We start from the raw sequence: 13545 nt of genomic DNA, 5'->3' as shown, positions 1-13545 counted from the left end.
TTTTGGACATGAATACATAATTACATGTTTTTCTTTTTTCTCAAAATATTTTATTTTGTTGATATCGACAATACTTCATCCTTCATTTTTATTACTTTTTGACCATTATTTTCTGATATTACTACTCTTGAAAAGAAGCATTTTAAAATGTTCGAAACAAAAATTGCATTATAGCATTACGTTCGTTCAAGCATATTGAGTGATACACCCATTACGAAGTCGTTTATTTTTCTAGGGTAGATACTTCAAATCGTATCAGAAAAAGAAGGGACTCTTTGTATCCATTACTCTCAATGGAATTTGAATATTTCCTTCAACGTCTGTCTTCAATCTGTTTCTCAATGTTTGAGTCACGATTGAAGCTTTCTTTATGGATCTCTCAAATTTTCAATTTTAATGCCCTTCAAGGAAGGAAAAAGTGATCTCATTCAGTACTTTCTGGAATTTGATCATTTCAATTCTCTGATGATAAAACAACAAACAAACTGAATGAAGCCAAATGAGGGTAATTACTCAATGAGGTAATTACTCAATCATGAGTTTTCGACTGAGTTTTGTCTTTAAAACCATTTATATATTATGGGTTACGCAAGGAAAGTTAAATAATAAAAATGCCTTTATACAGGATTAGGTTAAAAGAAAGACTGGATTTTTAAATTGCATCTTTTCGAAACTATTAAACATTTAAAATAACTGATACACGAAGTTTAAAAAAAAAAAATGTGATAAGATTTTTTAACTTCGAAAAAAAATGTGATAAGATTTTTTTAAATTACACGTGGTAAATAGGTGAGACTTTTGTTACCCGAAAAGCATTAAATTCTTAAGCCAGTTCATTCTACATACCGTGAAATATGATGTCGAAGACTGTTTATCAACTACGGGTGCCGCAAACAGTACAAGAACACATTTGCATTTGCAGCATTACGAGCCCCTGGTAGAGTGGTACTAGAAAAATAGGCAGCATTGAGAATCATTGGCAAATTAATACTACAAAATAAGGGGAACGAATAGGATTACTTATTAAATGTTTGTCGTGCCACAAAATCTCATACATTAAATATTAGTAACTGCAAAAAAAAAAAAAAAAAAAAGGAAAATTAATTTGAATTTTGTCATTTTGAATTCAAATTATGTTTTTCGCAATCACGAGTGTGTGTATGTAGGCGTGTGTGTTTGTGTGTGTGTGTGGGGGGGTATATGTGTTTGTGTGTAGGGGATGTGTATGTATGTGTAGCAGTCTGTATTTATGCGTGTGTGTATGTGTATGTACATGTGTGTGTAGATATATGTGTGTGTATGTGTTTGTGTTTATGTGTGTGTGTGTGTGTGTGTGTGTGTGTGTGTGTAGTTTTGTACGTATGCGTGTGTGTGTAGGATATGGACGCAACCTGGAGATGGCTTTCTCTGGAGGAGCAGCATCGTGAGGATATGGTCAACGGTGATGCTGCAGAGGGTGCTGGCGGGAAAATAAAATAATTGCACATCAAAACCGTCAAGTGAGAACAATAAGCAATCGCGATTGCTAAAAAAAACCCCTTTAATTTTGTGTTTCAATTTTTTAATCTGAGAAATAATTTTAAAAACAATTTTTTTTATTGATCTGGCTATTCTCTTGTGCAAATCCTGTATTTTGTTTTATAAAAAGCCAAACTGAACAAAACGCAGCTGCAATAGAATAACCGCAAAATGTAAAACGTTTATCTCATGCAAACACTTTTCCCGGATGCTCCATTCTACCTTTGTTGCATTGTTTATCATTGATATATATTAACAGTTCAAAAGTTTCTTGCTAAAAATGGCTCGATTTACCTTTTAATTCGAATAACTTTTGTTGCTGTTATTTTCAAGGAGATTCATTTATTAATTTCTTCTTTTTATCCGACTGCGCGTGCGTGACGCAAAGGAAGGTAATCAGTCTATGTACGAGTATATATGCTTGTTTGTTCCTATGTGGCGTTGTAGATGCTAAACACCTTGGCCAATTTTGATGATTCTTACGTCAATCGTTTTGTCTTAACCTTGGGAGTGTCACTAAACGCATGACAGTAATCAAAATTTACCGTATCAACAACCAATCGCCATATTGTCATTTCGGGATCGTGTCGCACGCAACCTGGCACAGCGTGCGACAAATGCAGGTAGCGTTTTCGCTGCCTGAATTTTTTGTTTACTATGTTTACTAATTCGATTTTCATCCCTAACATTTTACATTTGTTTTTGTCGTGATTGAAGGGACTGAGTTTCGCGGCGTGTACTTTCTTGACGGGCTTTTTTGGTGTTGCAAGAAAGATTTGAATGACGACGTTTCCGAGCTCGCGCCATCATGAGTTATACAGGCTGTTTAAATAGCATTGGTTGACTTAAGTTTGCGCATTTTTGCTGAAGGTCAAGCATATGTAGCTTTAAGCCGAGTTAGGTCCCTAGAGGGACTAATAATCAGTAGTTTAGACCACAGCAAGTTACTTAATAATTCTCAAAATGTAAACTCTCTCAATGAAATGACAAGATTGCGAAATTTACCGTCTTATAATCATAATAACTAAGTCAATGAAAGTTAACTAAAAAGTGGTAAAAAAATTTAAATTAAAACAAAAAACCTGGCTGCGTAAATACCAGAAAAACTAAAAAGAAAAAATACAAGCCCAGTAGTATTTAGAATGTTATTAAGTAGTACTAAATAACTGCACCATTGAAATAGTTTTATAATCGATATATATATACACGCAAAAGACAAATCATAAATTCAAAAGCAGAATAGAAAGATCAACAGCCGGGGCCCATTCAAATTTTACGGGGTTCCTTGATTTGTCAAAAAGGAATGGCCCCCGACTGTTTATCATTCTATTTCGCTTTTGAATTGATGATTTGTCGAATGTGTGTATCGATTATAAAACATTTTATTGGTGTAGTTATTCAGTAGTACTTAATAACATTCTAAACTACTGAGCTTATATTTTTTTGTTTTTAGTTTTTTGATTTTTACGCAGTCGGGTTTTTTTGTTTTTATTTAATAATTATTGGAAGTTTCAGACTTTGTTTAAGAGCTTGTAGTTAAAATTTTTAATTATTCAAAATTCTAAATTGTTGAAGTATTTTCTGTTCTGTTCTGTTGTTTAATTATTTTAGTTTCCGAATTCAAAGCATATTCCAGTTCCTTTACCGAGACCTTCAAAGCGAACCCGTGCAAGAAATTTCTTTTTTATTAGTTGAATTTTCTCCAACTGCTAATTAAAAAGTAGAAGTTCAAGAATGGTCTTTAATTGCTGTGTGTTTTATTTGTACAGCCTTTGTGGAAGTCCAATTGGAAAAAAAAAAAAGATTTATGGCAAAGAATATGTATTAAATTTTTTTACTGGTTTTTCTAAGCCTTCACGTATGAGTTTTTGAGATATTTAAAGAAACGCGTTTTGGATTTTATACTAATACGGAAGTGTTGGAATTAGACAGGTTTTTTTTTTTTCGTGCTTTATTTTGAGCAGACACCAAGTAAGCAAGCTTTTACTATAAAGCTAAAGTACAATTGATGACAAAAAATACAAATAAATAAATAAATAAATAAATAAATAAATAAATTTAAAAATATATAATAAAAATATAAAATGAAACATTTTCAGAAACTGCTCTTTACCTTCCCCCGGCAGTATAATATGTGAGTCTCGAAATTCATGTTTTGAAAGAGTAACTGTAAAATTAAAAATTATCTTAGTATTTCAAATTGAAAAAACATGGATCACAAACTGTTTCTACAATAATTTCTGAATAGGTAGTTCAAAAAATAACAAGAAATTGTATTTTGTTTTTACCTAATACTGCAACATCAGAACATAATCTGGGTACAGGAATTGTTGGGTTTTTACTCTAAATTAACTGTCTGTATGTTTAGTTGTATATTGCACATTTTTTTTCTCGTGGACCTACTTTCCCTACTTATGCCTACTTTGAGTAAATTCAAATTTTTCGGTTTCAATAAACGGAAATATGTTGCTACTAAAAATTGAAACTCAATTTCTGGGTATGGAAATTAGAGGGGAAAATTCTAGTTTATTCTCAACTATTTCTTACACCTATAACTCGTTTTCCAAACTGAAAGCAAAAACATTGGGCAAACTCTTTGGTTAAAATTAAAACATATTTGATAAAACTCATGTTAGTGACATTTATTTTTACATGAAGCAATATGATCTGTTAAAAGTCAAAAACTGAATTAGAATAGCATACAACAATTTTCAAGATTTAAACCATTATTCTTCTAGTGATTAATATTGAAGCTTCTAAAAACAGTCAAAAGCTATTTTTTATTGTTCTATCATTGGTTTTATATCTTTTCGTTATGCAATAGTTATTTATTCACACTCAGATGATTTCACGGAATCCAATTTTTGCTTCACGTTTACAATTATGGGTATTAATTCGTTTTGGGAAGTTCGGATTGAAAACAACACGCTTTCCGAAACACACGTAAAAAAAAACGAAAAAACTTGTTTTTGTATTAAAAAAAGATCTATATTGAGGTTTAAAAGTATAGTATGCAAAATAAGAACTTCAATGTGAGAAAAGAGTCAAATGAATTATTCATGGCTAAGTATTCACGAAAGAGCAACTAAATGGAAGCACATGCTGAATTAAAGCACCTGTTCATTGTCTTGTAAATAATATATGAAAATGTATAATTTACAGTTCATTAAAGATTTATGAGGGAAATTATAAATGAATGCTTGCATTCTCTACAACTTTGGCTTACAGGGATGAATATTTAATTTTTACAGTTTTGTGGGAATAGCACGTATTTTTGTCATTGTCATGGCCAAGGAAAATATAAAGAAACATTTTCCCTTCACATTAACCGATGAAATAGAAATGAAAAGGCATTAAATTTTAAGTATTAGATGCATATCAGTCATTTAAATCTTTAACTAATAAAATATAACATTATATTTAAAAAAATATATTGCTACTTATGGTCATGCGGGGAGAAAAACCCATAAATATAGCTATTTTCAATTATAATAATTTTTTTTCTTTTTTTGGAAATTTTTTTTACATTGAACTATAAGAGAATAGCTACCATTTTTTATTTGTTGCTTTTGGAAGTGAAAAACTGTTTAACCATTGCTTTTTTTTTAATCTTGTTGTTATGACCATACTTTTCAATGATGTGTGGTAAAATGAATGAAGATTGAGAAAATGAAATAACCATTAAAAGTCGATTAGATAAATTAAGGCAGTGGAGAAGCAAATGGATGTAAGTGCCAAAATTAAAAATTTAGAGATAACCAATACAAATGGTAGGTGAACTACTCCTCTGACTTGAGGCAAGAGATATTACTAATAGCACTAGTAGGTGCTGCTATACAGCATGATTAAAAAAAAAAAAATCAATGAAAGTCGACCGAGCCCCGCAAATTTAAACGCGTTTTCCTTGAAACTTGAAGATGTCCACTTACATTCCTTGCCTTCTCACTGCTTCAATTAGAAAACGAAAAAACCCAAAATCTTGTACAGTTTTTATGAAAACTGTTATAATTTAAATTGAATGTAAGGAATTTTTAATGCTCTGTGCTTGACAGATATCCAACAAGTATCAGTATCGGATACATTTTCTGAAGGAAGTCTCACAAAGTTTTCAGTTTGAATTCTTTCTCAGACCGTGTTCCGATTTGCATCAATTTTTTGTAATCAATTAATAGCAAGATTTTTTTCTTTTCCAGTATTTTGACGCTTCTTGAAGATTTGCGTCAACATTAACTTGTATTAGCACCCCTAGCACTTACCTGTATAGACACTTCTTTTTTTCCTTCCAATTCCTCAATGCAGTTTTCGTTTCATTAGACACTAGTGGCTAGAGGAGATATGTCGACTTGTATGTCGTCTGCTTCTCAAAAAAGAGAAACTTCTAAAATGAAAAATATCGCTTTGGAATACACAAATAGCCAAACAACTGTGATCATGAGATCCCCTTTACTTATACCGCTTTAAAATAAATAATTAAATGAATAAACTATTTTTGATATAATTAATCTATGTATTCTTTACGAATGAAAGAAAGGTATGTCTGTTGATATCAGTTGTATTTTGGAATTTTAAACGTGATGCAGAAGCGTAAACTTCCCAGTTTAATAGGCAGACCCAAACATAAAATCAGAAATGTCATCACTTTATAATAAAAGAATGATGCTAAACAAAAAAGGTAGCTTTAAAATATTTCTTATGATGTAAATCACGTGAAAAAAATCTCATGGTAATAACCAATAAGTTTGGCAATTCTGGCTTGTTTATTGCAGACTGTTCACTTTAAACTACTTGTTCACTGTAGGATACCTGCGCCAGTACATTACATTATTACTTCTTGTTCGACGCATTAATGAAAAAAATTTCGATTTTAAAAGTCTTCGTTTTGACTGTTGTGGATGAAATAGATGAATACGCAAAGTGACCTTTTTCACTGTAGAAAATAGCATCAATCTTTGCACAGTAAAAGAATTTTGCAGTACAGTCATTACCTTGCCCTAAAAAGATTTTTGAACATAACTACTATTGCAATTGTATTTTTTTCTTTTTGAAATAGTAATTAAAGGAACTCAACGTTTTTTGGAACCGTTTTTTTTTTGACCGTATCTTAAAAAAACTAAAGGACTGTCCATAAATGATGTCACACATATTTTCAACATCGTTGCCCCCTCCCCTTTTATCAGAAAGTGCCACACTTTACCTACCTCCTGTCCTCCCTTTTGCCACATGTAACGTTGTTTTTCCATAAGCATAATATTTAGAAAAAAGCGTGGTGTCACACTTCTAGTTACCCCTCCCTCCCTCCCACTTGTTCTATCAGTCAATTTTAAGAACCCCCTCCTCCATCATTTATGGACAATCCCTGACGTAAAACCGAACAGTTGTGCTTTGCAAGTTTAGTTTCTTGCAGTCTACGTTTAAAACATATCTCTCGTTTTTGGAAGGCAATATAAAATTTTGCATCACATTAAAAAAAAAAATTATTTACAAATTGCAGAAAAAAAGCATTCAGATTTGTGACCGATTTGTTGGCATTTTAAAGCGTTTAAGAAATCAGAAAACTTTTTTCTTTAAAGCCTTTTTACTGCAGTAATTGTTTTCATCATTAATTCACGTGTACATAAAAAATCGATCTTTTGCACGAAAATCAAACCGTTGCCTTGAAACACAGTTGAAATTTTGTTTTTGGGTTTTTTCAACGTTTTTACAAACAATTCCCCAGTTACGCATTGAACATTATTCTTAGTCAGATTGATGTACGGAACAAAAGAACTCGATTGGAACAACAAATTCGGATGTGAAACAAAATTTCATAGGAGTTAGCAGGAACAAAGAAAAATTACCCAGTTGCTGTTGAACAAGGAAAGAATAAACTTTCCATTGTGCAAACTAGGTGAATGCAGTCTGCATACTAAGAAGATGACTGTACCTTAAGTGAAATATATTACCGTTATCATTTGGTGCATCGTTTAAACGTTCATTTTAATTTATTGCCATACTGATAAATCGGTTAGAGAATCCAGTTGTTGTCGTGTGCCAGCTAGGCTGGCAATTTGGGGTGCACTGCTTCACTTTTCCAACTATACCGTAATTTGGTGTGAAGTTCGACTTCTACAGTACACACATGCCATAAGGACCAGTTTATAGGGTAAGCAACCATTCACAGCACAACACATTCACACAAAGAAAGCACAAGGACAGGAGAGAGAAAGTACGTCCATGCCCGAGCCGGGATTCGAACCCGGACCTTCCTGTCATAGGCAAACTTCTCTGACCACTAGACAAGGCAGGCAGCAGAGAATCCAGTTCTGACACTAAGTGAATATTTATTTGTTTTTTGAAGGTTAGTTTCTCCCTCAGTTTCGATAAACAATTAAAGGGACTTTTATTAATGATTCTTTCTTCTAGTTTCGTTTTATATAATCATTTCACACACACACACAAACACACACACACACACACACACACACACACACACACACACACGCACACACACACACACATATATATATATATATATATATATATATATATATATATATATATATATATATATATATATATATATATATATATATATATAGAGAGAGAGAGAGAGAGAGAGAGAGAGAGAGAGGGGGGGGAGGCTGCCGTCAATGAACCACATAACAGTTTTCGATTTTTTAGAAAGGAAATCCAACTCACATTTCACGTTGATTATAGAAAAAAGTTCTCAGTATATTTCTCTTTTAATATTCACTTTCATAATATATATACACAATAAAGAATGAAAATTAAAAATAAATATTTTAGCACATGGTCCATTAATGACAGCCGGTTGCTATGGATAGACCATCGAGTTTCCATTGATGGACTACATTCTCAACTTAAAAAATTAATGCGTAGCTTACAAATATTTATAACAGGCGATCAATAAACTCTACAAATAATAATAAGTTATAGAAAAAGATTTTTTTTTTCTAAAATGTTTTATTTTCGGATAAGAGGAGCACAAGAAACCCCAGCATTCACACAACACACAGCTGTTGTCATCACATCTCGTTCACCACTTGATATTTTACCAACCTGTGCAACACCATACTTAACTAATATCTTTCCAACCTCCTTTGAACTGTTGGGAGTGTTGTTAAATCCATTTTGAACATTTTCGTTCGACGCAAGATTATACTTGCTCTCTAAAATGTCAAAGAACTTATTGACCATTTTATTACTGAAACCAGAAACTTAAGTCTCAAACTACCAGAGAATATAGTACTAACAGAGTTTTTGTCTTAATTATATCTGTAGACATGTTATTATTCTCAGCCTCTTGAAAGGACAATTCCCCCAATTTTTCGGAAGTAATTTCGAAAACGTCTTCTCTAGTTTCAAAATATGATTCACTAATTATGTTCCTATTTCGGAAGGCTTATCTCCTAAATTTCTGATAAGTGACTAAGGTAACAACAGACTGGTTTTTATCTTCCATGCGACTGTTTAAAATTGCTTTCAGGACTCTTTCTTATAGGCAGACTTCGTTAAGGTCCGTGCCACCATTTCTGTAAGCTAATGCAACACGTTACATGCTCTCACCTCTCCTCTGGCCATATTTTACTAATTTTTGAATTTTTCTGTAACAGTAAAAGTATTTGACAATGTATTATTATGTTTTAAATTTTTAATCAATTTTATAAAAAAAATTGAGTTAAAATTATAATGAAGTAAAAGAATTTTCATGAATTACTGAAACCTTTTTTTTTTCATTTTTATTATGTTTATTTTAAAACAATTGAGCAATTCTCAAAGGTAATTGAACTGAAGTTACAATAATATTTGCGATTTTCTATGAATGAATTACTTTGTCACGTGGTGCATTCATGGAAACACCTAGTGGTTCAATGGTAGCAACTGCGTCATTTTGAATATTCTTATAGGTGTTACTGCTGTGACGAATCATGATGAAACATGAAGCATGTGGAACTGTACTTGAAAAGGCACTCTTTTAAGTCAATGTTAACGTGTAGATGATCAGTGATATTCAAAGCATGTTATAACTAAATGAAAATCTCAATAATTAATAAGATAATGGTAGAAATCTTTTCTGACCGATTAACAATGTGATGAAGTAATTTTAGCTACTTGACGACTCTGCAGTAGACTGTTTTCAGACAAAGGAAGGTACTAAAACTGATTATGCGTCTGCACAAGCTCTGGTACTGGAAATATCTTCGCGATCTAGTCATGGAGCCGGTCCATTGACGGCAACCTTCCCCTATAGTGCTATATATGGCACTACAAAGGAAAGCTTCAGACTCAGCTGTTTGAGACAGCTGAAAAGATTGTCCTTCTCGAAACGACTTCTTTTTTATTTCCTTCTATATTTTCTTTTATTCAGTGATAAAAATCAGGTCTACGGAATCGGAGTCGGACTGATTTTGATATAAAAGATTCGGAGTCGGGCTGAGTTTGGGGTAAAGAGAAGGGGTCGGAGTCGGTCATTTTCCCCCCGACTCCGCAGCTTTGGTGTCATCTGTTTTCTCAAAAAAAAAAAAAAAAAAAAAGAATACATAAAGGAACCATTAGAAATTTAAAAATGTCAAACATTGCTTTGGAGTGCACAAATAGCTATGTCAAATACTGTAATCATTTTACTTCACTTAAGCTGTTCTAAAAAAATAAATAAAACGAATTCATCTTACCTTGATTTATAGTAATGTATTATTTATAAATAAGAGAAGCTTAATTATATTGAATTGGCTGAAATTTTAAATGTGAAAGTGATGCAAAAAGTTAATTTCACAGTTTCCTACGCAGAATCAGGCTTAAGATCAGAAATTGTACAACTCTATTCCAACTGAATGTTTCCTAAATAGATAGTTTTAAAATATTGTTCATAGTATAAACAACTTGTAAAAAACCAACAGGATAGTAAAACTGTAATTTTGGAAATTACTGCCCATTTTTTGTTGACTGTTCATTCCCCTCTCCCCGAACCCCATTTTTCTAACCATAGGTTAGAAAAACACGCTTTGCTATTCCGGAAGTAAATATCGTACTTGTCTATGTTTTCTGATCGAGAAATTATCCTGAGCTGTGAAATGATAGTGAAATATGAATCGATCATTGTAAAAGTGATCTATCTCCATCATTAAAAATGCGTATATGTTTGCTACATGGTATCACATTTAGTTAAATACGTTAGTAAAAAAGCGCGTTTTTAAAAGATAAATATCTAATCACGGGACGCGGGAGCGTCCCACCCCGCCAAGGAAACCAAACGCAGCAGCCAGCAGAAGCAAATCCACCGCCAAAGACGAAAGAAAAAAGCGACCAAGAGCAAGCTTACACGACAGAGCGAATTCGGGTTTTTTGGGTTTTTCACCCCTCTGTATCTCAGCCCCATGAAGACCCCCGGAGTTGATTTTTGGTACACTCAATCTCTAGTGGCCCCTGACGCCGTAAACCAAAATACAATCCCCGACCATCACGGGGAGGAGGTATTAAAGTTATAAAATCGCTGTTCAAAAAAGTTTTCGCTTTCTTTGACAGGGCTACAGCCCAGACGAAAAAAGGAATCAAGCTGAAATTTCGCACACACATTCCTTGTGTCCTACTGATGTGCCTTTTATGCCATTTGACCCCCCTCCCCTTCCCCCCTTGTTTTTACCCCCCCAAATTGTACCTTCCCGGGGTTCTATCACAGCCCCCCGGGGGGCTACGGTAATGATTTTTTGTATTCATATTCTTGGGGGATCATCGAGTACATATACAAAAATTCAACCCCCAGGGACATCATGGGCCGGAGTAATTGAAATTTGAAAATCACTAATTTTCCCTAAATTCTTATGTATTTACTCTCAGCTCATAGGGTTTGTTTATCTCGGACTGAAATTGCAAGGTTAGAACAGATCTAACCGTTTTTTCAAAGTTGTCTTAGGAAATGAAATTCAATCAAGACTACAACATATCCAACAGTTGCAAAGACGTTAAATCGCGGATATCACAAATTTGCCACAGCGACTGCGCATGCGCGCGGACTTCGTTCATTGGGCTTTCTGTTTTAAGATTCCATGTTGTTTGTTTATATTTAAGCAGAGAAACAAATTAATGAATGAGATTAGAATGCTGTCCTCCCCCCCCCCCAATGTTTTGTCGATACGAAATTTCCTTCCCCCTGTTTTTCAATTTTGATATAATTATGGAGGGAAGAAATTTTAAATGTCGGCCCGAAACTGGGGTTAAACCATTACAATATTTTACGTGACAAATTATATCAAACTGTACGCATATGAATACGGCACATATAACCTTTTTATTGAAAGCGAAAAATAGCACTTTTTATTGGTTTGCGTATTTTCTAAATTAATGGATTTTTCACAAACAACACATAATGAATTGAAAATATATGAAATACGTGTGTGGATAAACGTGCTTTGCAGTAATTTGTTAGCTGAAAAAGTTTTTACAATTAATTTAAGCAAGACTTTTAATGAGCTTAGTCCGCGCGCAACATGCGCATTCGCTATGGCAAATTTGGGATATCCGCGATTTGACATCGAGTAAAGTTGCATAGATCTTCTGACACATTCAAATTTAAAATATTTAATGGCTTAGTTTTTTAACATGCTTTATTTCGTTTGTGGCGTCTCACTGTAACCGAGATAATTTCTATATATTCCTTTTTTCTGTCTTCATATTGTGGCAACGGTTGTGACGTTCGAACAACTACGGCGCGTCCATGCTTTGTCAATAAAGTTAGTTTTTGTTCTCTCTTCACGAAATGAATGTCGTCTAATTACTGTCGTTTATTTTAATGCGGCAAGACCACCCTTGACAGCCCCACAACTGGTGACCCTATGTGAAAGACATTGAATGCGTAAGCCTGAACTTTCTTATTATTCTGAATTACTTTTTGTTTTGCATTATGCCTTTAACGAACACTAGCAGTACCGAAGAAAATAGCGATAAAAAAATTGCTTATGTGGGAATTAAACCACCACCTTTTTGGAAATCCAATCCCCAGTTATGGTTTCTGAGATTGGAAGCACAGTTTACGTTAGCAAACATTACTAACGAAATTACCAAGTTCAACCATGTGGTCGCCGCGGTTGATGCAGACATTCTCACATCTGTCAGCGACATCATCGTAAACTCGCCGAAGGAAAAACCGTATGAAACGCTAAAACAGCGACTAATCGACTCTCATTCAGAGAGCGAGGAATCCAAAATTCGCACTTTGTTGCAAGGTGTGGAACTCGGCGATTCGCGCCCATCTCACTTGCTCGCTCGCATGCGAAATCTCGCTGGCGATAGTGTTGGCGAAGCTTTACTCAAATCTCTTTGGCTTACAAGACTTCCTTCTACCACGCGCAGCATAGTAGGAGCTTTGAGTGAAGAACTGTCAAAGTTGGCTGCTGTGGCAGACAAGATACACGACCTGGCTGTTACTCCTGAAATTAATGCTACATATAGTGTGCCGCAACCCCAAAATTAACCGTTAGAAGCAAAAATTGCTGAACTTACCCGACAGGTAAGTGAGTTAGCTGCAGTTGTACACGAGCGCGGCCGATCAAGGGATAGGAGATATAACTATAACTGGCGAAATAATAGCCGTTTCAGATCCAGAAATTTCCGAAATCGAAACGATGGATCAAATGAGCATAAATATTGTTGGTATCACTACAAATTTGGCGAAAAATCTACAAAGTGCGTTCAACCATGTCAATTTCGAAACCAAAACATTTCTTCGCCATCGGAAAACTAAATGACCGGTCCCTTGAAGAGGCCGAGGACTACGGCTGGATGAATTGTCGCCTCTTTCTTTTTGATAAATCAACTCACAGAAATTATTTGATTGACACAGTTGCCGACATTTCTGTAATTCCTGTATCTAAGTCAAGTTCGCGAACTCCTTCTGAATTTAAACTTTTTGCTGCAAACTCAACGCCAATTCAAACCTATGGCACCGAAGTAGTAACGTTAGATCTTGGTCTGAGAAGAAAATTCGACTGGAAATTTGTAGTCGCTGGTGTTACAAGACCCATAATTGGAGCA

General features: G+C 34.0%; 1 pseudogene; it reads left to right on the top strand.

The window, feature by feature from the left end:
• The first annotated feature begins 12415 nt into the window (after positions 1-12415).
• Positions 12416-13255, top strand: LOC129218787 (uncharacterized; annotated as a pseudogene).
• The last annotated feature ends 290 nt before the right edge of the window (positions 13256-13545 follow it).

Source organism: Uloborus diversus, chromosome 3 (assembly GCF_026930045.1).
Source record: "Uloborus diversus isolate 005 chromosome 3, Udiv.v.3.1, whole genome shotgun sequence".
In the NCBI taxonomy this organism is placed as follows: Eukaryota; Metazoa; Arthropoda; class Arachnida; order Araneae; family Uloboridae; genus Uloborus; species Uloborus diversus.
The sequence above is the reverse complement of the archived record's forward strand: the minus strand, read 5'-3'. Positions and strand labels throughout refer to the sequence as shown.